The sequence below is a fragment of the Chiloscyllium punctatum genome, chromosome 20 (assembly GCF_047496795.1).
Source record: "Chiloscyllium punctatum isolate Juve2018m chromosome 20, sChiPun1.3, whole genome shotgun sequence".
Lineage (NCBI taxonomy): Eukaryota > Metazoa > Chordata > Chondrichthyes > Orectolobiformes > Hemiscylliidae > Chiloscyllium > Chiloscyllium punctatum.
The window spans coordinates 53240752-53264817 of NC_092758.1; the positions used below are offsets into that span (position 1 = coordinate 53240752).

The 24066-nt window shown below is 44.2% G+C and overlaps 1 protein-coding gene across 2 annotated transcripts in view; it reads right to left on the bottom strand.

Annotated features, from left to right (window-relative positions):
• LOC140492132 (complexin-2) overlaps positions 1-24066 on the bottom strand; it is a 328358-nt gene that overhangs the window by 255697 nt on the left and 48595 nt on the right. Inside the window, exon 2 of one of the 2 annotated variants that reach the window (XM_072590923.1) lies at positions 7312-7431. The exons of the other annotated variant lie outside the window; for it this stretch is intronic. The gene's annotated coding sequence lies outside the window, so the exon portion shown is untranslated. The remainder of the gene's footprint in view (positions 1-7311; positions 7432-24066) is intronic. 2 annotated transcript variants of the gene reach the window in all.

Below are 24066 nucleotides of genomic sequence, written 5' to 3' on the forward strand. Positions count from 1 at the left end.
TTTTCAAATTGTGGGAGGTGGGCATCACTGTCTGGCCAGCATTTATTGCCTGTCCAATATACAAATGACGATATGCAATTGATGATGTTACTCTGACACTAGCATGATAATAATAAAACAGAAGCAAGAAGCACTCAGAAAATGAGGAGTTAGACACTCCACTGCATATATTCAGTAATTTGAAAACGTATAAATGTAAACAATGAATGTTACAATGCGTAAGAGAGTGACAGAGCCTTACTCCAGGTTAGGAAGACTTCAGGATGGTAAAGAGCAAACAGAGTGGTAAATAGAGAAAGGAAGCAGCCTCTAAGAAATAATGTATTGATACCCATAGCATAGGGAAATGCAGAAGTAATATCAAGGAATTTTCGCAGTAATATCTGCATAGAGCATTGCATAAAGGCTGAGAAGCCCTCCAGTTTCAATAGTATCAATTTCAGTGATACTACAGACCTGATCTTTGCCTATCCACCATGGTAAATGTGGACTCAGACTAATATTATGTGCACTTATGTTGCTTTTACAGACATGGATTATACACATGTATTCTTGCGTGCAAGAGGTGACAACAGCACGAATGTAAAATTAAGGAAGGGATAAAAAAGTCAGGAGTGATTGTGAATAATTATTTATCCGAAAGTAAGGAGGTACAGAGCAGGCAAGCCTCAACAGATTGGTAGATGAACTGCTTTATTTGATAAATAAAAATCACATGGTCTTGCGTATACAATGAATATTATCAAAGACTGCATTTCATAGAAAACTCCAGAAATGTCACAAGTGATAGAAATAGGACATGGAATGGTAAAATCAGCAGAAACATGGCAGAAGAACTTTAACAGAGAGAAAAGCAAATATGTTTTGGAAGGAAGGATAAAGAGCGGCAATGTTTACTAAGTGCTCCAATTTTAAAGCAGATCCAGGAATCGAGTGTTTTAGGGCCTACGTACACAAATCTTTGAAGCTGCCAGAGCAAGTTGAGTACTCTATTAAAAATACATGAGCTCCTTGCATTTGGTAAAAGAAACAATGAACAAGAGGACATCAATTTAAAATCACATGCAACTGAAGCAAGGGTAATATAACAAACAAAACATTTCTTTACACAGCGAGTAGTTAGACTATGGAATACACTGCCTGGAAAATGTGGTGAAAGCAGGTTCAATTGAGGCCCACAAGAGGGCATTGGACAATTATTTGGATAGAAATGGTGTGCAAGAATATGTGATCAAAGCAGGATATTGGCACTAGTTAATGATGCTCATTTGAAGAGCTGAGTACAGGCATGATGGGCCAAATGGCCTCCTCTGCACGATCACAATTCTAATACTCTAATCATGGAGAACAGGCTATAAATTCAATAATGTTCTGCTAAATCTTTATAAAATACTCATTATGCCACAGCTGGTATATTGTGTTAAATTTTGAACATTTTAAGAACAAATAGAGAGTGTAACAGAGATTTACTTGCAGGATACCAGGGGTGAGGAATTTCAGTTATATGGAAAGACTGGGGTAGTTGGGCTTGTACTCCTTCGAGCAGAAATGAGTAAGAAAACATAGAACATAGAACATAGAACTATGCGGCACAGGAACAGACCTTTCGGCCCACAATGTTGTGCCGAACATGACACCAAACTAAACTAACACTTTTTGTCTGCCTTTGGTCCAAATCCCTCCTTCCTTGAATATTCATGTGCTAATCTAAAAGTCCCTTAATGGCCCTATTGTATCACCCTTCACCACCCCTGGCAGCATGTTCCACTTTCCTACCATCGCTGTGTTCAAAACTTGCCTTTACATATCCTTTGAACTTTTCCCCTCTCACCTTAAATGCATGGTCCCTAGTTTTTGACATTTTAACTCGATCAAAAAGATTCTGATCATCAAACCTATTTACACATCTCATAATTTAAAGACTTCTATTATGTCTCCCCTTATCCTCCACCGCTCCAGAGAAAACAACCTGAGTTCTTCTAGCCTGTCCTTATCGTTCGTATCCTGTAATCCAGGCAGCTTCCTGGTAAACGTTTTCTGCACCCTCTCCAAAGCCTCCACTTCTTTCCTGTAAAGTGGCGACTATGGAAAATAAAGAGCATGAAAGCATGGGAAGGGTTAAAGCATGAAGACCACTGGCAATCTGTGGTCTGTGGAAGGCAGGATGGGATAAGAATAGTGGAATGCTCTTCCAGCAATTAGCAGAGTAAGGTTAAGGCTGAAAGGTCACTATGGCGAGATGAGATAACGCAAGTAATAAAACAAGTTTCTCTGTTAAGTGTTATTATGACAGGATTGGGACCATAAATATTTGGGACATGATATTAAAATATCTAATTAATAGTTAGTAGAGTCAGCTTGAGACAGGAGACTATTGTAATAAATGGAATAGCTAAATATCTATCATGACAGGTTAGTCTGAAATAGAAGGTCACTGTAGCAGAGTTAGCAATAAATATGTAACCGTGACATTAGAATAACATTAAGTAGAATGTACAACTAAAGAGATAATGGGAACTAACATCACCGGTTTATTGTGTAGCTAGAGTGAGGTACTTTGATTAATGTAGTTGGACATGCTGATAAGCTAACAGAAACATGATTAAAAAAATTATAAAAATCCACAGACCCTGAGGTTTGTGGGCAATCGAGAATCTGCTTTCTCACTGTCACGGTTTTATGTTTGCAAATAAAAGACCTACTTCTTGAAGAACTTTCTGCATCTCCTGGTGATTCTCCATATTTTTCTCCATGACACAACCAGAATTGAATGAATCTAACTATGGCCTAACAAAGTCTCATAAAGCTGCAACATGACATCCTAACTCTTGCAGATGCTGGAGATTAGAGTCGAGAGTGTGGTGCTGGAAAAGCACAGCAGGTCAGGCAGTATCCAAGGAGCAGGAAAATCGATGTTTCGGACAAAAGCCCTTCATCAGGAATGAATGAATTCCCGATGAAGGGCTTTTGCCCAAAATGTCAATTTTCCTGCTCCTCGAATGCTGCCTGACCTACTGTGCTTTTCCAGAACCACACTCTCGATCCTGACTCTTGCACTCAATTCCTCGACCAATAAAGGCAAGCATGCTATACACCTTCTTTACAACCTTATCTACTTGCACAGCCACTTTCAGGGAGCTATGGACTTGAACTCCAAGATCCATCTGTATATCAATGCTGTTCAGGGTCCTTAACATTTGATCTCCTAGACTGCAGCACCTCACACATATCTAGATTAAACACCATCTGCCATTTCTCCGCTCATATCTGTAGCTGATCTATACTCTGTTGTATCCTTCGACAACCTTCTACACTATACACAACTCTACCAATCCTTGTATCCTCTGGAAACTTATTAACCCACCCATCTACATTTTCATCCAAGTCATTTATATATACATATAAAATATATATATCACAAACACCAGAGGTCCCAGTATGGATCCCTGCAGAACACCGCTAGTCACAGATCTCCAGCCTATGGGCAAGCCAATTCTGAATCCATGCAGCCAAGTCACAATGGATCCCATGCACCTTAATTGTGTGGAAGTGCCTATCATGAGGAACCTTGTTGAAAGCCTTACTGAAAACCATGTAGACAACATCTACTGTTCTACCGTCATCGATCACCTTTGTCACCTCTTCAAAAAATTTAATCATGTTAATATAACATGATCTGCTCTACACAAAGTCATGCTGACTATTTCTAATTAGGCCATGCTTTTCCAAATGCACGTAAATCCTATTCCCAACAATTCTCTCCAGTAGCTCCCCAATCACTAACGTGAGACTCACCGTTCTATCGTTTCCTGGATTATCTCTATTTCCCTTCTTAGAGTCGTAGAGTCATAGAGATGTACAGCATGGAAACAGATCCTTCGGTTCAACTCATCTATGCCAACCAGATTTCACAACCCAATCTAGTCCCACCTGCCAGCACCCACCCCATATCCCTCCAAACCATTCCTATTCATATACCCATTCAGATGCCTGTTAAATGTTGCAATTGTACTCGTCTTCACCACTTCCTCTGGCAGCTCATTCCACACGTAACACCTCTGTGTGAAATTGTTGCCTCTTAGGTCTTTTTAATCTTTACCCTCTCACCCAAACCTATGCCCTCTAGTTCTGAACTCCCCCACCCCAGGGAAGAGACTTTGTTTATTTATCCTATCCATGCCCCTCATGCTTTTCTAATCCTTTATAAGATCACCTCTCAGCCTCCGATGCTTCAGGGAAAACAGCCTCTCCCTGTAACTCAAATCCTCCAAACCTGGCAACATCCTTATAAATCTTTTCTGAACCCTTTCAAGTTTCGCAACGTCCTTCGGATGGCCTTCCAACTCTTGTATTCAATACTCTGACCAATAAAGGAAAGCTTAGCAAACACCTTCTTCATTATCCTATCCAACTGTGACTCCACTTTCGAGGAGCTGTGAACCTGCACTCCAAGGTGTCTTTGTTCAGCAACACTCCCTAGGACCTGACCATTAAGTGTATAAGCTGAAAATGTGTTCCTGGAAAAGCACAGCTGGTCAGGCAGCATCCAAGGAGCAGGAGAATCGACGTTTCGGGCATTAGCCTTTCTTCAGGAATGAGGAGAGTGTGCCAAGCAGGCTAAGATAAAAGGTAGGGAGGAGGGAGTTGGGGGAGGGACGTTGGAAATGCGATAGGTGGAAGGAGGTTAAGGTGAGGGTTATAGGCCGGAGTGGGAGTGGGGGCGGAGAGGTCAGGAAGAAAATTGCAGGTAAGGAAGATGATGCTGAGTGCGAGGGTTGGGACTGACACAAGGTGGGGGGAGGGAAAATGAGGAAACTGGAGAAATCTGAGTTCATCCCTTGTGGTTGGAGGGCTCCTAGGCGGAAGATGAGGCACTCTTCCTCCAGCCGTCGTGTTGTTATGATCTGGCGATGGAGGAGTCCAAGGACCTGCATGTCCTTGGTGGAGTGGGAGGGGGAGTTGAAGTGTTGAGCCACGGGGTGGTTGGGTTGGTTGGTTCGGGTATCCCAGAGGTGTTCTCTGAAACGTTCCGCAAGTAGGCGGCCTGTCTCTCCAATATAGAGGAGGCCACATTGGGTCCAGCGGATGCAGTAAATGATGTGTGTGGAGGTACAGGTGAATTTGTGATGGATATGGAAGGATCCCTTGGGGCCTTGGAGGGAAGTAAGGGGGGAGGTGTGGGCGCAGGTTTTGCATTTCTTGCGGTTGCAGGGGAAGGTGCCGGGAGTGGAGGTTGGGTTGGTGTGGACCTGACAAGGGAGTCACAGAGGGAGTGGTCTTTTTGGAACCCTGATAGGGGAGGGGAGGGAAATATATCCTTGGTGCTGGGGTCCGTTTGGAGGTGGGGGAAATGACGACGGATGATACGATGTATATGGAGGTTGGTGGGGTGGTAGTTGAAGACCAGTGGGGTTCTGTCCTGGTGGCGATTGGAGAGGTCTCCACCTCCTCCCTGATTTTCGCTTCCCCGGTCCCCAACGCCTTATCTTCACTCTGGACATCCAGTCCCTATACACCTCCATCCCCCATCACGAAGGCCTCAAAACCCTCCGCTTCTTCCTTTCCCGCCGTACCAACCAGTACCCTTCCACTGACACCCTCCTTCGACTGACTGAACTTGTTCTCACTCTGAACAACATCTCTTTCCAATCCTCCCACTTCCTCCAAACCAAGGGAGTAGCCATGGGCACCCACATGGGCCCCAGCTATGCCTGCCTCTTCGTAGGGATATGTGGAACAGTTCATCTTCCGCAGCTACACTGGCACCACCCCCCACCATTACGTCTGCTACATCGATGACTGTATCGGTGTTGCCTCGTGCTCCCACGAGGAGGTTGAACAGTTCATCCACTTTACCAACACATTCCACCCCAAATTTACCTGGAACATCTCAGACACCTCCCTCGCCTTCCGAGACCGCTCCATTTCTATCTCGGACAACTGAATCAACACGGACATTTACTATAAACCGACCGACTTCCACAGCTACCTAGACTACACCTCCTCCCACCCTGCCCCCTGTAAAAATGCCATCCCATATTCCCAATTCCTTCATCTCCGCCGCATCTGCTCCCAGGAGGACCAGTTCCAAAACCGTACCACCCAGATGGCCTCCTTCTTCAAAGACCGGAATTTCCCCCCAGAAGCGATTGACGATGCTCTCCAACGCATCTCCTCCACTTCCCGCTCCTCCGCCCATGAGCCCCACCCCTCCAACCGCCACCAGGACAGAACGCCACTGGTCCTCATCTACCACCCCACCAACCTCCGTATACATCGTATCATCCGTTGTCATTTCCACCACCTCCAAACGGACCCCACCACCACGGATATATTTCCCTCCCCTCCCCTATCAGTGTTCCGAAAAGACCACTCCCTCCGTGACTCCCTTGTCAGGTCCACACCCCCCACCAATCCAACCTCCACTCCCGGCACCTTCCCCTGCAACCGCAAGAAATGCAAAACTTGCGCCCACACCTCCCCCCTTACTTCCCTCCAAGGCCCCAAGGGATCCTTCCATATCCATCACAAATTCACCTGCACCTCCACACACAGCATTTACTGCATCCGCTGGACCCGATGTAGCCTCCTCTATATTGGAGAGGCAGGCTGCCTACTTGTGGAACGTTTCAGAGAACACCTCTGGGACATCCGAACCAACCAACCCAACACCCTGTGCCTCAACACTTCAACTCCCCCTCCCACTCCATCAAGGACATGCAGGTTCTTGGACTCCTCCATCGCCAGATCATAGCAACACCACAGCTGGAGGAAGAGTGCCTCATCTTCCGCCTAGGAACCCTCCAACCACAAGGGATGAGCTCAGATTTCTCCAGAGTCCTCATTCCCCACCCCCCACCTTGTGTTAGTCCCAACCCTCGAACTCAGCACCACCTTCCTAACCTGCAATCTTCTTCCTGACCTCTCCGTCCCCACTCCCACTCCAGCCTATCACCCTCACCTTAACCTCCTTCCACCTATCGCATTCCCAACACCCCTCCCCCAAGTCCCTCCTCCCTACCTTTTATCTTAGCCTGCTTGGCACACTCTCCTCATTCCTGAAGAAGGTCTCATGTCCGAAACATCAATTCTCCTGCTCCTTGGATGCTGCCTGACCTGCTGCGCTTTTCCAGCAACACATTTTCAGCTCTGATCTCCAGCATCTGCAATCCTCACTTTCTCCATTAAGTGTATAAGTCCTACTAAGATTTGCTTTTCCAAAATGCAGCACCTCACATTTATCTGAATTAAACACCATCTGCTACTTCTCAGCCCATTGCCTTGAACAGATGAATAACATTAACTACTCACCAGTCATCCAGGATGTCTCCAAAGACTAATGAGGATATAAGGAACTTGGTCAAGGCCCCAGCAATGTCTTCTCTTGCCTCTCTCAATATAGCTTGTAGTCTTTTGAAGGGTACACGTGTTCTGTGAATAAGAATGCTTAGTAGTTTTCAAGTAAGAGATTTAATAAAATTCTTCAAATTCCTGAATGCTTCTGATTTCCGGTGGCAGAGTGATAGGTAACTAGAAGCTACAGATTGAGAATGACTTATGTTGTCCCCCTGTACAACATAACTACAGACCACACTGGTAACTACAGAACAGTGAGCCTGACGTCGATGGTGGGAAAGTTGCTGGAGAAGATACTGAGGCATAGGATCTATATATATTTAGAAAAGAATGGGCTTATCAGTGCTAGGCAACATGGTTTTGTGCGTGCCTTACCAACTTAATAGAATTCTTCGAGGAAATGACCAAGTTGGTAGATGAAGGAAGGGCTGTTGATGTCATATACATGGACTTTAGTAAGGCATTTGATAAGGTTCCCCATATAGACTAATGGAGAAAGTGAAATCATATGGTGTGCACGGTGTTCTAGCTAGGTGGATAAAGAACTGGATGAGCAACAGGAGTCAGAGAGTAATAGTTGAAGGGAGTTTCTCAAAATGGAGTAAGGTGACCAGTGGTGTTCCACAGGGGTCAGAATTGGGGCCACTGTTGTTTGTAATATATATATATATATATATATATATATAATGATCTGGAAGAGAGCACTGTTGGTACGATCAGCAAGTTTGCAGATGACATGAAGATTGGTGGAGTAGCAGAAAGCATAAGGGACTGTCAAAGAATACAGGAGGATATCGATCGACTGGAGAGTTGGGCGGAAAAATGGCAGATGGATTTCAATCCAGATAAATGTGAGGTGATGTGTTTAGGCAAGTCTAATTCTAGAGCGAATTATACAATGAATGGAAGAGCCTTGGGAAAAGTTGATGGGCAGAGAGATCTGGGAGTGCAGGTCCATTGTCCCCTGAAGGTTGCTGCATAGGTGGATAGAGTGGTCAAGAAGGCATATAGTATGCTTGCCTTCATTGGACGGGGTATTGAGTATAAGAGCTGGCAAGTCATGTTAACATTGTACAAGACATTGGTTCGGTCACATTTAGAATACTGTGTACAGTTCTGGTCGCCACCAAAAAGATGTGGACACTTTGGAGAGGGTGCAGAGAAGATTTACGAGGATGTTGCCTGGTATGGGAGGTGCTAGCTATGAAGAGAGGTTGAGTAAGTTAGGTTTCTTTTCATTAGAGAAAAGGAGATTGAGGGGGGCCCTGATTGAGATTTATAAAATCATGAAGGGTATAGACAGGGTGGATAGAGACAAGCTTTCTCCCAGGGTGAAGGATTCAATAACGCGAGGTCATGCTTTCAAGGTGAGATGTGGAACGTTTAAGGGGGATACACACGGCAAGTACTTCACGCAGAGGGTGGTGGGCGTCTGGAACGTGTTGCCAGCAGAGGTGGTTGAGGCAGGTACGGAAGATTCATTTAAAATGCGTTTGGACAGATGCATGAGTAGGTAGGGAGTAGAGCGATACAGATGCTTAGGAATTGACCGACAAGTTTAGACAATACATTTGGATCGGCTCAGGCTTGGAGGGCTGAAGGGCCTGTTCCTGGGCTGTAAATTTTCTTTGTTCAAAATAGGAGGCGACATGAGGGAGCTTTTTGAAAACACAGCAAGTTGCGGCAAACTGGAATTCACTGCACAAAATGGTGCTGGAAATTGATTCATTAGTAAGATTCAAAAGATAAATACTTCGAAGAAAAATAGAATGAAGTTATGGGGAAAGAGAAGGAGATGGGGATAGTTTAAACAACTCTGCCAAAAGAGCTGACATGAGCATTATCGGCTGCCATTTGTTGCTATATTATTCTGTAATCCCACAAAATTGCTGTCGCCCCCAAGGACCATAGGACTGCTCTCTCATCAGAGAGTGATGACTGGTGATGTGTTTGACCTGAATGGCATAAAGACTCAGGCAAGGAGCAACACTGAGAAGTTAGGGCCTTCATGGTGACCTCTGCTAGTGTGGGAATTGAATCACTCTGTTTGCACACCAACCATTCCAGGTTAACCAACATAGATATTATTTTATAAAAGGTAAGCACCAATATATGTCACTATTACATCTGTGACAGAACTTGTTTATAGTTTAAAGTCTTTTGAAAGGGTTGATGTGTACTGTGAATGAGAATACTTAGTAGTTTTCAAATAAGCATATAAATGTATCATTTAGTTTAGTAAGCAATAATGAATACTGGAAATAGAATACTTGGATTAACTTTGCCATCAGCAAATATAACAAGAAATTCTACAAGCATGATTATTATGTTGCCCTTCTTGAGACTAAGCCAATACACATATCATGTCCAATAAGCTACCCAAACTCTGCAGTTTATCAGAGGCTGACTAAAATTATTAATAGCACAGCCTTGCTACTTAATTAGCCTCACTGGGCTAGTTCATCCTTATTGTCAGACCAAAACTGAGACTTGTTAAATCTTATGACTAAAGTATGCAAAATTCTAGCCATAACCAATTTCACTGACCACCTGCATCTGCAAATAAGCTATCAAGACCATACCTAGGGAAAGCTTTCTTATTCTGATTGAAAAGTTTCTAAAATACGATGGTCGTACAGTTGAAAGTTTCAGCAAGATGAGACAGGAAACTGGGTGGAGCAAGACATTCAAGTGGCAAGAATTAGGTGGCACATTGCCTCAGCGGTTAACTCTGTTGGTAAAAACAATGACTGCAGATGCTGGAAACCAGATTCTGGATTAGTGGTGCTGGAAGAGCACAACAGTTCAGGCAGCATCCAAGTAGCTTCGAAATCGACGTTTCAGGCAAAAGCCCTTCATCAGGAATAAAGGCAGTGAGCCTGAAGCGTGGAGAGATAAGCTAGAGGAGGGCGGGGGTGGGGAGAAAGTAGCATAGAGTACAATGGGTGAGTGGGGGAGGGGATGAAGGTGATAGGTCAGGGAGGAGAGAGTGGAGTGGATAGGTGGAAAAGGAGATAGGCAGGTAGGACAAGTCCGGACAAGTCATGGGGACAGTTACTGAGCTGGAAGTTTAGAACTAGGGTGAGGTGCGGGAAGGGGAAATGAGGAAACTGTTGAAGTCCACATTGATGCCCTGAGGTTGAAGTGTTCCGAGGCGGAAAATGAGGCGTTCTTCCTCCAGGCGTCTGGTGGTGTGGGAGCGGCGGTAAAGGAGGCCCAGGACCTCCATGTCCTCGGCAGAGTGGGAGGGGGAGTTGAAATATTGGGCCACGGGGCAGTGTGGTTGATTGGTGTGGGTGTCCCGGAGATGTTCCCTAAAGCGCTCTGCTAGGAGGCGCCCAGTCTCCCCAATGTAGAGGAGACCGCATCGGGAGCAACGGATACAATAAATGATATTAGTGGATGTGCAAGTAAAACTATGATGGATGTGGAAGGCTCCTTTAGGGCCTTGGATAGAGGTCAGGGAGGAGGTGTGGGCGCAGGTTTTACAGTTCCTGCGGTGGCAGGGGAAAGTGCCAGGATTGGAGGGTGGGTTGTTTGGTGGCGTGGACCTGACCAGGTAGTCGCGGAGGGAACGGTCTTTGCGGAAGGCGGAAAGGGGTGGGGAGGGAAATATATCCCTGGTGGTGGGGTCTGTTTGGAGGTGGTGGAAATGTCGGCGGATGATTTGGTTTATGCGAAGGTTGGTAGGGTGGAAGGTGAGCACCAGGGGCGTTCTGTCCTTGTTATGGTTGGAGGGGTGGGGTCTGAGGGCGGGGGTGCGGGATGTAGACGAGATGCATTGGAGGGCATCTTTAACCACGTGGGAAGGGAAATTACGGTCTCTAAAGAAGGAGGGCATCTGGTGTGTTCTGTGGTCGAACTGGTCCTTCTGGGAGCAGATCCGGCGGAGGCAGAGGAATTGGGAATACGGGATGGCATTTTTGCAAGAGGTAGGGTGGGAAGAGGTGTAATCCAGGTAGCTGTGGGAGCCAGTGGGTTTGTAAAAAATGTCAGTGTCAAGTCGGTCATCATTAATGGAGATGGAGAGGTCCAGGAAGGGGAGGGAGGTGTCAGAGAAGGTCCAGGTAAATTTAAGGTCAGGGTGGAATGTGTTGGTGAAGTTGATGAATTGCTCAACCTCCTCGCGGGAGCACGAGGTGGCGCCAATGCATTCATCAATGTAGCAGAGGAAGAGGTGGGGAGTGGTGCCGGTGTAATTACAGAAGATCAACTGCTCTACATAGCCAACAAAGAGACAGGCATAGCTGGGGCCCATACGTGTGCCCATGGCTACGCCTTTGGTCTGGAGGAAGTGGGAGGATTCAAAGGAGAAATTGTTAAGGGTGAGGACCAGTTCGGCCAAATGAATGAGAGTGTCAGTGGAAGGGTACTGTTGGGGACATTTGGAGAGGAAAAAATGGAGGGCTTGGAGGCCCTGGTCATGGCGGATGGAGGTGTAGAGGGATTGGATATCCATGGTGAAGATGAGGCATTGGGGGCCAGGGAAACGGAAGTCTTGGAGGAGGTGGAGGGCGTGGGTAGTGTCTCGAATGTATGTGGAGAGTTCCTGGACTAGGGGGGATAGGACAGTGTCGAGGTATGTAGAGATGAGTTCAGTGGGGCAGGAGCATGCTGAGACAATGGGTTGGCCAGGGTGGTCAGGCTTGTGGATTTTGGGAAGAAGGTAGAACCAGGCAGTGTGGGGTTCCCGGACTATGAGGTTGGAAGCTGTGGGTGGGAGATCTCCTGAGGTGATGAGGTTCTGTATGGTCTGGGAGATGATGGTTTGGTGATGGGAGGTGGGGTCATGGTCGAGGGGGCAGTAGGAAGAGGTGTCCTCGAGTTGACGTTTGGCTTCAGCGGTGTAGAGGTCAGTGCGCCAGACTACCACTGCGCCCCCTTTATCCGCTGGCTTGATGGTGAGGTTGGGATTGGAGCAGAGGGATTGGAGGGCTGCGTGTTGTGAGGGTGAGAGGTTGGAGTGGGGGAGGGAGGTAGACAGTTTGAGGCGGTTAATGTCCCGGCGGCAGTTGGAAATGAAGAGGTCGAGGGCAGGTAATAGGCCAGCGCTGGGTGTCCAGGTGGATGCAGTGTGTTGGAGGTGGGCGAAGGGGTCCTCGGAAGGTGGGCGGGAGTCCTGATTGTGAAAGTAAGCTCGGAGGTGGAGGTGATGGAAGAATTGTTCAACGTCACGGCGTGTATTAAATTCATTGATGCGTGGACGGAGGGGGATGAAGGTGAGTCCTTTGCTGAGGACTGATCATTCGTCCTCAGTGAGGGGGAGGTCTGGGGGGATGGGGAAAACTCGGCAGGGCTGGGAGCTGGGATCTGGTGTGGGTGTAGAGCTGGGAGTGGGGGCTGTAACTGGAGTGGGTATGATGGTGGGGGGAATGGGGGTGGAGTCATGAGCAGGGGTAGTTTTCCCCTTGGGGTTCTGGGGGGTGGGGATAGTGACAGTGGGGTCTGTGGGGGGCAGTCAGCAGAATGCAGGTGAGTGGCGCTGGTGGGGGCGGAAGTGGTAGTGACCACGGCAGTAGGGGTGGCGGAAATCACTGAGCATGTGGCATCAGCGATGATATGAAGGGCAGAAGTGGTGTCAGGTGTGATGCATGAGGAATTGTGAGGGGTGGAAGTGATTGTGGGAGTGGCCATGATGGGGACGGAAGTGACATCATCAATCTGCGTGGGAGTGGTAGGTGCATCAGCCGTGTGGCTAATGGTGGAATAGGTTCTGAGGCTAGGGGAATCTTCTGGAATGTTTGAGGAGCGCTGGTTATGGAGGTGGGTTGGATAAAAGTTTGTTGTACTTACAGTTTTTGATGTTTGAGACAGAATTGAAATACTGTTTCTTGAGAGTATGAATTCTCCTGAGGATGTAGTACAGAGTGGGTCCTTTGCAATTCTGAGAGAGTGTGGCCCTCAGCTGAGGCAGGGCTGACTGGAGAGAGGTTAGGTGCCGGCGCATTGCTGCAAGCATGGAGCGAGGATCTTGAACTCTGTTGCCTCACAGCACTAAGGACCTGGGTTTGATTTCATCCTTGGATGACTGTCTGTGTGGAGATTGCACATTCTCCCCGTGTCTGCATGAGTTTCCTCTGGGTGCTCTGGTTTCCTCCCAGAATCCAAAGATGTGCAGGTTAGGTGGACTGGCCATGCTAAATTGCCAATAGTGTCCAGGGATGTTCAGGCTAAGTGGATTAGTCATGGGAAATGCAGGATTACTGAGCTAGAGTAGGTGAGTGTGTCTGGGTGGGATGCTCTTAGGAGGGGCTGAATGGCCTAATTCCACACTGTAGGAATTCTATGATTCCCTGAATTCAACACTTATCTGATCCAAATTGCCAGTAGAATATGATCAGATAGTGTTGCTGGTGTGTTTCAATATGCAAAATTAAATCATACTGTTCTCTGAACAGTTCAAGCATTCAGATATTAATACGGAAATGTAACATAATGAAAGATGTCATCAATGCTAAAACTGAATCATCTCTGTAAGAACTGTATGGTAAGCAGTACTATCACTGCTAGCATGGATGGATACAACCTACTGGTGAGAAGAAGATCAAGCAGCTTCCTCCACTCCCTGTATTGATGATTCACCATTTGCCACAAGTTCAATCTGGTAGTTATATCATTCAGGGCTTGGACAACAGTGGTAATATCTCCACTTCTTGGCGATAGAAAATGAAATTTCTCAACTAAAGTATGCTGTATGCAATGATCCCTCCACATGTTATTCAACATCGAGGAATGTGAGGTGAGAATAAGCAAGTGGCTTCCTTGTTTATTTCCAGCTGAAACACAAGAGCTGAACCTTATGTTTTCAAATTGGAGGGCTTGTCGCTGTGAAGGAACGTTTTTTTGGCCTATCTTACCAAACCCCCTGATAAATTACCTACTGTCCTGTGCTATCATTCACATGTGATTTCTGTCCCATTTAACCATAATCCAATCCCTGAACAACTTGGTGCTCAGCCGATATATCAGAATGCACTGGTGTCTCTTGCACCCATGCCAACTTTAAAGCCTGTTTGCAGCCAGACAAGCACTATCAGTCCAGAGTTATCCTGCATGGTTCCTGACATTTGCCCTGACATGGCAGACAGGGGTATAATTGGGGCCCCACTTTGCAGACAGGGATCTGGATGTCCAGCTGGACATGGCTGTCTCACTTCTACCTTCTCCAGGACCAACAGTGGAGGCCATGACAGCAGATCGTCCCAGTCTAGTCTCAGGTTGCCACCCGGGTTAACTGAATCTCAGGCATCGGGAAGAATGCCTCACATTGTAGCATGATGGTCAATGTCCTTCTCCACTTCACAGTGTAAGTGACACCATCTTCTCTCCAACACCTCATGCTCACTCTATCTCTGCTACTGTACCCACCACCCAGCAACACTCCCTACTGTTCTCCCTATTACCTGTAACACCTTCCCCACTCACTCTCCCTCCTCCTAACAGCACGAAGTCTGCATGCCCTCTGTGCTGCTTACTCACTCACACAGGACACCTCCCCACCGCATCAACAGTAATAGCTCTGCCACCAAATTCCATTTCCTGTAATATCAACTTTTCATTCATTTCAGGAGGAAAACAGACCTTATAGGGCAAAACCAGTGGCGAACTGCCCAACAATCTCCTCGGCCTTTATGAGGTCAGAAACCTGACTCTGACCACCCCCACTCCCAAGTTGCTGTTTGTATCCAAGCCCTTGGGTTAGTACCAGAGGCCACCTTTGACTTATCGTGCTAGATTCCCTAAGCAAAGACCATTCCCCTTGATGTGACTGAGACCTGCTGACAAGCTTTCTCGCTTTATGTCTATGCTAAAGGTATGACAAGACAGTAGTAAAATGAACTTATACCAGGGGCCGAGGAGGCAAAGCACGCAAAGGCAGGGCAATGTATGGCAGGAATGCTGTGAACAAATAGATGACCACAGACTGTGCATTATAATAGCAAGTCAAAGGCTCAAGGGTGCAGTTTATTCCAAACTTTGAGCTTGTTGCATGTCCCTGATTGCTCAGTGTTCTTGCTGCAGCACCACAAAGATAACAGGCGAAAGTGGGTACTGCAGATGCTGAAGATCAGAGTCAAGTTTAGAGTGGTGCTGGAAAAGCACAGCAGGTCAGGCAGCATCTGAGGAACAGGAAAATCGACGTTTCAGGCAAAAGCCCTTCATCGGGATAGTTACAAGTACAGCCTAAATTGCAGCATTAAAATGCAGAAGCAATCTGCAAATGCAGACGTGCTGTGTGGATTCTTAGATACATGTTGGATACTAATGTTTGTGGACACAGAGTGTGTGTGACCCATGCTCATGGAGCGTCCCCAAGCTATCAGTGCCTGGTATCCACTGTCGTTCACAGATGGAGGACAGGGCAGTGATGCAAATCCTTATTTTCCGTGAGACCTTACTAAGATATAAATCGAGGAATGTTCTGTAAGGCAGAACCGATTTTCGAAGAAAGTTATATTTTGTGACACGATTGAATGATGCTAATTTATAAAGATTTTATATTTGGAGAAATGCAAATATATTTGAGTAGAAACTTGCAGTTCTGAAGATGATTTTTCCCAAAATGAAATGAGAGTTTACTCATGGTTTATTGATTTATTTCTTGAGTGTATTGAATTCAGTTACTGGCACGGCTGTTTACTTGTTCACTTAAAAATTAATCATTGAAATAGCTTGGGTTGGTCTGAAGCTCCAAAAGACCCTATTCCTCCACACCATTCTATTGAAATGTAACCTCATTGTACTCCTGAAGAGATTAATCATGGGTAATGCTTCCAAATGTCAGAATGGCATTAGCCAAGATAAATTTTCACCTACCTTTTAGTCTAACTCCTTTTCCCTCCTGCAAACAATGTACCGCCTTACCTTTCTCAGATTATTTTCCTTCAACAGAAAGGTACATGCTTTTAATCCCAACTTCTTGATTTCTCTCTTGTCTCCCCAATCCTTATCAACCCTGATGCTATATTGCCCTATTATTTTTGATTCCTCACCTAGCTTTCTCAATTAATGATCCCTGCTGATATTGTAAGTAGGTCTTAGCACTTTTTTGATGTTCTAAAATATTTGACACTCAGAACACTATCTCCAGTATTTTGTTGCTTTTAGTACATCATGCTTTTGTATTTTATTTGCATAGTAACACAAGATTCAAAGCAGATATGTTCCACTTACCAAGATCAGTGATTAACTACTCAGGAGAGCTCATGAGCAAGCTTTTGCTGCCTGGTGATGACATTGATCAATACACCGGAAACTACACGTCAGTAAATGAAGTTTGAGTCAAGATTTTATCTTGAGTAGCATTTACTAATAATTGAAGAGATTTCTGGGATTCAATGGCTGCTTGATCTGCCTGGAATCGCGATAAGAAAATTATCCCAGCACCCAATAATACCAACAGTGTAACATTTAAAGATAAATAGTCATTCTTGGGAATAAATAAGAATGCCCTTATACCCTCTTTGTCAAGTATGGCGGATAGAATCATTGTCATGTGAACTGTTACTCATTTAAGGTATAATATGTACCACCTCAAAATTACCTCTCAAATTTCTTGCCAAACAAAAAAACGCCATTTTGATTCAGCACCATTTGAAGTCCATGGATAAGTTAGTAAAAAATAACATAAAATAATTACAACTGCTATATAAATGTCAGTAAGAGCATTTTTAAAATGTCTGAGGCTGATTACACATTGAGTACAGCGTTTTGTTGCTATTCTTGAGGTCTGTGCTACTTTGCCAGTGTGTCAAATGCTGTAGGTCCCATCAGGTGATATTAAGCTGATTTGGACTGGAGCTGTGGATTTCTTAAAGCTAATCACTCGATTCTTCTGCTAAGTGGTGGAAAAGAAGCACATTGATGAAGCTAGATTGGAGGCTTTTAAAGTGTAGAATCATAAAAGGTGTCTCTCCTCTATATGCCTAGATGCACTCACCAGTCTCCCCAGATTTCATACCTTCTTAGAACCTGTCTGATAATTCACACTAAAAGGTCACTATCAATGCCAAAGCTATGCTATCCCTTTAACATTCCCCATCCCATCCTCCAGTGGGGAGCGGAGCTGATGGAAGGTTTGCAGCTCACTTTTACAAAGAGGTCTGTCGGTTAGAGTCATCACTGTCTTGAGAAATTTTGTAATTGGTTCATCCAATTATCTTTGCCTCAGGCAGCTGATCGCCAATCTATCAGGCGCACCAGTGAATCTCTTTTGCAAAGATTGATCCCATTCAACTAAATCACAGAAAACAGAGAGAAAGATGTTTCATTTTAAAGACTAAGAAGATTTCTGCCACTGCACTGGGTAACTGATAGAATCTGTGTGGCATCAAAGTTCCAGACAGCTTCTGCCATTTTACAAGCAAAAGAAACACTTTCACTCTATCAATGTACAGTTTGTGTGAAATGCCCAGCAACTTATGCTGCAATGTATGATGCATTGATTATATGGCAATTCACAAAACCAGCCCTCATGATTTGCAACCATGCATCAAGATGTGGATTCATGAACAGGGCTGATAATTAAGTAATGCTTCAACAGATCCGTGGGGAGCTACAAAATAATGAGGCACATGTTGCAGTCAGAAGTGCAATGGAACTGGCAATAGTCACTCTTAATTTTGTCTTACATGCCTTGATGAATGTGTTCATCTCCAGCATGCCTGCATAATATCTTAATGAAGGAAAGCATATTTATTAGAAAAGCTACAGACGTCTGTAGTATATGAATGTCTGTCATATAGAATGTCTCTGGTATATCTGTAGTATCTGATGTGGATTTCTGTCCCTCAAGCATTATAACCACTTGTCTCTCTAATGCAGGGTGATTCATATTCAGACATATAGTCATAGAGCAAAAAGGCATGAAAACAGGCCCTTTGACCCGAACTGGTCCATGCTGACCATAGTGCCCACTCAGCTAGTTCCAATTGCCCACATTTGGTCCATATCCCTCCAAACCCTTCCCATTCATGTACCTATCCAAATGTTTTTAAGTGCTGCTATTGTACCTGCCTCAACCACTTTCTCTGGCAGCCCATTCCAAATATGCACCACTCTCTGCGTGAAGATGTTGCCTATCAGGTCCTTCTTAAAACTTTCCCCTCTCATTTTAAGCTTATGTCCTCTAGTTTTCAATTCCTCATCCCTTGGAAAAGGACTATATGAATTCATCCTACCTCTGGACCTCATGATTTTGCACATCTCAATAAGGACACACCTCATTCTTCTGCCTTTCAAGAAACAAAGTCCTATCCTGGCCAACCTCTCCCTATAATTCAGGCCTACTAGTCATGGCAACATTCTAATAAATCTTCTTTGCACTCTTTCCAGTTTAACTATTTATTTCATATTATAGGGTGACCAACTTGTACACAATACTCCAAGTGCAGCCTCACCAATGACTTATACAACTGTAACATAACGTCCCAACTCCTATACTCAATGGCTTGCCCAAAAGTCCGCATGCCAAATGCCTTCTTCAACACCCTGCCTACCTGTGTCACTGCTTTCAATGAGCTATGTACTTGTACTCCTAGGTCCCTCTGTTCCATAACACTCCTCACGACCTTACCATTTACTGTCTGACTTTCTAAAGTGCAACACCTCACACTTGCCTGTATTGAATTGCATATGCTAATTGTCAGCTCACTTCCATCTGTAATTTTTGATAACTTTGCTCACTATCAACAATACCTCCTAATTCTGTATTATCCATAAACTTACTAATCATGCTCTGTACATTTACATCTAGATCATTTATGTAAATAACAAATAACAAAGGTCTCAACACTGACCCCTATGGCACAACACGTATGGTCTTTCAAAGATTGCAGCTAATGGTCAAATTACCACTTCAAAAGCTAAATGTCTAGACCAAAGTGAAGTCTGAAATCTCTGCCTTTGTTGTGTTTATTTCAAAAGATAACATCTCAAATACCCTATTGAAAATAATGTCCTCATAGTGTGTTTATTATGCTCATAATCTACTGGTCCTAAAGGGTAGTCCTGGAATGAAATGACTGAGTAGAGAATGATTGAGAAAATTTCCCCCAAGGTCTGATTGTTAAAGCATTTCCAAGCTGTTTCTTTGACATTCAATCAGAGGATGAGTGTTTTGTTGGCTTTGCCAGCTTTAAGTACCTTACGTTGCCCTTCAGAAGATGTTTTGAACTGATGCAAGCCATTTTGTATCGGTAGACCCCCCGTAATGTTAGAGAAGGTTTTGACCCCGCGACCCTGAAGTAACGGCAATATATTTCCAAGTCAAGTTGGTAAGTGACATGGTAATGCCAATTAATGCCAAAGAACATTGGTTAGATTCTCACTTATTGGAGATGGTCATTGCCTGGCACTGTATAGTACAAGTTCCTTGCCACTTAAAAACTGAAAGCACAGTGGATGCTGTAAATCAGAAACAAAAACAGAGGTTGCTGGAAAAGCTCAGCAGGTCTGGCAGCATCTGTGAAGATAAATCACAGTTAATGTTTCAGTGACCTTTCCACAAAACAGGAACGGTCACCGAACTCCGAAATATCAACTCTGATTTCTCTTCACAGATGCTGCCAGAGCTGCTGAGCTTTTCCAGCAACTTCTGTTTTTGCTACTTGCCACTCGTTAGCCCAAACCTGGATATTGTCCCCATCTTGCTGCATTTAGACATGGACTGCTTTATATAGTAACTGAGGAGTCATGAATGGTGCTGAATGTTGTGCAATCATTGGGCGAATATCTTCAATTCTGATCTTATGAAAGAGGGAAGGTACTTTGAGGAACCCCTGTACAGACGTACCAGAGGTGAGATGACTGACCTCCAACAACCACAATCATCGTCCTCTGTTCTAGGTATGATTCTATCCAATGGATAAGTCTTCCTCTTATCTCCACAACTCTAATTTTACTGTGGCTCCTTGATACCACATGCTGTCAAATCCAGCTTCAATATCAAGGACAGTAACTTGCCACATCTCTGAGTTCAGCTTTTTCACCTTTGCTTGATTCACAGCTGTAATGAAGTCAGAAGTTATGTGGCCCTGGTGGAAGGCAAACCGTGTGTCAGTGACCCAGGTTATTGATAAGCAAGTGCTACTTGATGGCACTGATGGCACCTCCTTCATCATTTTGCTAATGTTCAAGAGTAGGATAATCAGTGGGGTTCGATTTGCCCTGTTCTTTTCTGTGACAGAAAATATCTGGGTGATTTTTCATATTGTCAGTGTCGTGTCTAGTCGCTAGGGGCAACTTACTTTCTGACTGTAAGTCTTCAGTAGCATTGCAGAAATATTGTCAGTAACCAAAGTCTTTGCAGTATTCAATGAATCCATGAACCTTTCGATATCACATGGAGTGAATTGAATTGCTTGAAAAATGGACTCTGTGATGCTAGGGACCTATGGGGGAAGCTGAAATGGATCATTCACTCAATATTTCTGGCTGACGATTATTCCAAATGCTATAGTGCATCTTCTGTACTGGTGTACTGGGCTACTCCAACAATAAAGATGGGGATATTTGTGGAGCCTCCTCCTATGAATTGTTGAATTGCCCACCACCATTCCCAACTGGATTTGACAGGACTGCAGAACCACTGCATGTAGAATTGCTTAACCCTGTCTATGACTTGCTGCTTAAGCTGTTAGCATACAAGTAGTCCTGTTTTATAACTTCACCAAGTTGGCATCTCATTTTAAACACATTTGATGCTGCTCCTGGCATGTTCTCCCACATTCTTCATTTAATCAGAGTTGATCTATTGACTTGATGATAGTGGCAGAATGGGATTTAAGCAGGGCCATGTGGTTGAAGATTGTGTTTGAGAACAATTCTTCTGCTGGAAGCAGCTCATGAATGTCCAGCCTTGAGTTACTAGTTTTGTTTGAAATTTATTCCATTCGGCATAGTGACAGTACTGAATAACTCAACAGAACTCAGTTAAATAAAAATTGATGTTTGAAAGCAGTTCACTTTACAGAAAAAGGAAGTGTTGCAAATCTTAGAAAAAATAGAGGTGGATAGATCTCTAAGACCTGATATATTATATACCAGGACTTTATGGGAAGTTATGGAGGAAATAGTGGGGCCCCTTGCAAAAATATTTGTATCATCTATAAATAAGTGAGGTGCCGAATGACTACTGAAGACTGGCTAATGTTATTCCTTTGTTTAAGAAGAGATGAAAGGATAAGTCTGGAAACTATAGACTGGCGAATCTGAATTCAGTGGCAAGTAAGTTTAGATTAGAGTGTGGAAACAGGCTCTTCGGCCCAACAAGTCCACACCGACATCCATACCCCTTACCTAACACTACTGGCAATTTAGCATGGCCAATTCACCTGACCTGCACATCTTTGGACTGTGGGAGGAAACTGGAGCACCTGGAGGAAACCCACACAGACACAGGGAGAATGTGCAAACTCGACACAGTCAGTCGCCTGAGGCGGGAATTGAACCCGGGTCTCGGGCACTGTGAGGCAGCAGTGCTAACCACTGTGCCACCATGCCACCCAGTTAGAAGTGATTCTGAAAGATAGGATTGATATGCATTTGGAGAGGCAAGGAATGATTACGGTTAGTCAGCACGGGTTTGTGCAAGAGAAATCATGTCTCACAAACTTGCTTGAGTTTTTTTGAGTAAGTAACCCAGAAGATTGACAAGGGCAGACATTGTTTACTTGGACTTCAGTAAAGCCATGGTAGACTAATTAGTAAAATTAGATCACATGGGATTCAGGGTGAACTTGCCAATTAGATACAAAAATGGTAGGAGTCTGAATGATGGTGGAGGGTTTTTTTTGGACTGGAGGCCTGTGACAGTGGTTTTTCACAGGGATCGGTCCTGGGTCCACTTTTGTTTGTCATTTAGACTGAGAATATAAAAAGCATGGTTTAGTTAGTTTGCGGATGACACCAAGATTGGTGGTATAGTGGACAGTGAAGAAGGTTGTCTAAGATTACAGAGATCTTGTACAATTGGGTCAATGGGTTGAAGAGTGGCAAATGGAGTTTAATTTGGACACATGCAAGGTATTTTATTTTGATAAAACAAACAAGACCAAGACTTACACAACTAAGAATGGGGCCTTGAGCAGTGTTGTAGAATAGAGAGACCTAGGGCTTCAGGTACATAATTCTTTGAAGTTTGCATCACATATAGACAGGTTTGTTAAGGAGGTATCTAGCATGCTTGCCTTCATTGCTCAGATGTTTCATTACACAAGTTTGGGACATTATGTTGAGGTTGCACAGGACATTGATGAAGTCTCTTTGAGAGTATTGTATCCAGTTCTGGTCTCCCTGTTGTAGAAAGGATATTATTAAGCTGGAAGGCATGCAGAAGAGATTTATCAGGATGTTGCCGGGAATTAGTGCTTGAGTTATAAGGACAGCTTGGATAGGCTGGGACTTTTCCTACTGGAGCATAACAGGTTGAGAGGTGACCTTATGGAGGTTTATTAAATAATGACAGGTATAGATAAGGCAAGTGGTAAGTATCTTTTCCCTAGACTGGGGTATTTTAAGACTAGAGAGCGTATTTTTAAGATAAAAGGAGGAAGATTTAAAGAAAACACAGGTCCAGAAGAACTGAACAGTGGTCACATCTACCAGTATTGTCATGATCTGATGCATCTGTGGCAGGCAGATTGGTGAGAATTAGGTCAAAGTATGTTTTTCCCCTCTTCTTAGTTCCTTCAACACCTGCCACAGACCCAGTCCTGCTAGTGGGAGGACACATCCAGGGATGTTGACGAAAGTATCTGGAACATTTTCTAATAAGGTGTAATTCTGAGAGTATCACTATGGCTGATTGTTGCTTCAATGATGTGAATAACAAGCCTTTTCATTAAAGTCAACCACAACTTTGTGACACCAAGAAAAGGTTGTTTCTCAAATTTGCCCTTGATGAAATTGTTGCTGTGAGTTAAAGTTGTTTCAACAGAATCAGAATTATAAATTAATCAATGAAATTATAACAATTCATCAATACACTGTGGAAGTACACTAAATTGAGACTTTGCATAATGAGCTTTGTCCAACCTTTATCAAATTTGTTTGCCAACTCACCTTCAATTCTTACCATTTCCACATTATCCTCTCTATCTCTACATGTGATGCCCAAGATTTCCTAAGCAGCACACTCAAGAATACATGTTGTTCTTTTCTCCTTCATTGCATGTCTCATGCAATTGTTGTGGGGAACATTTTTCTTTAGAGGGACAGGCACAATGACCAAAGCCAAGTGAATTCCCTGGAAATGCTTGTCGTGCAGTACAAATAAGCAAGAGAAAAAGAAAACCTTGTCTTTAAGTAGCACTTTTCACACCCAATGAATTGCCTTTGAAGTGGTGCTGCTGTTGTAATTCATCAAAGATAGCAGCCAATTTGTACATGGTAAGCTCCCATAAACAACAATGCGATGTGAACCAGATAATTTATATTAGTGAGGTAGAATGCAGAGAGGGCTTTAATTTTAATGTCTCATCTGAAAGTGACTTTCAACCAATGGCAGCACTCCCATAGTTGTTATAAATAGGCGGGAGTTTCCATCTTTTTCACCTCTCAACTAACGGAAGGTAGCTGGTTTAAAAAAGGCATTTTATACACTGTGTTGTAAATGGCAGGAAGAAACAATTGATGGGTTTTCTTATAACATTTGAAAAAAAGATAAATGGTTGAAACCTGAATATATGCAACTATACACACTTGCACTTT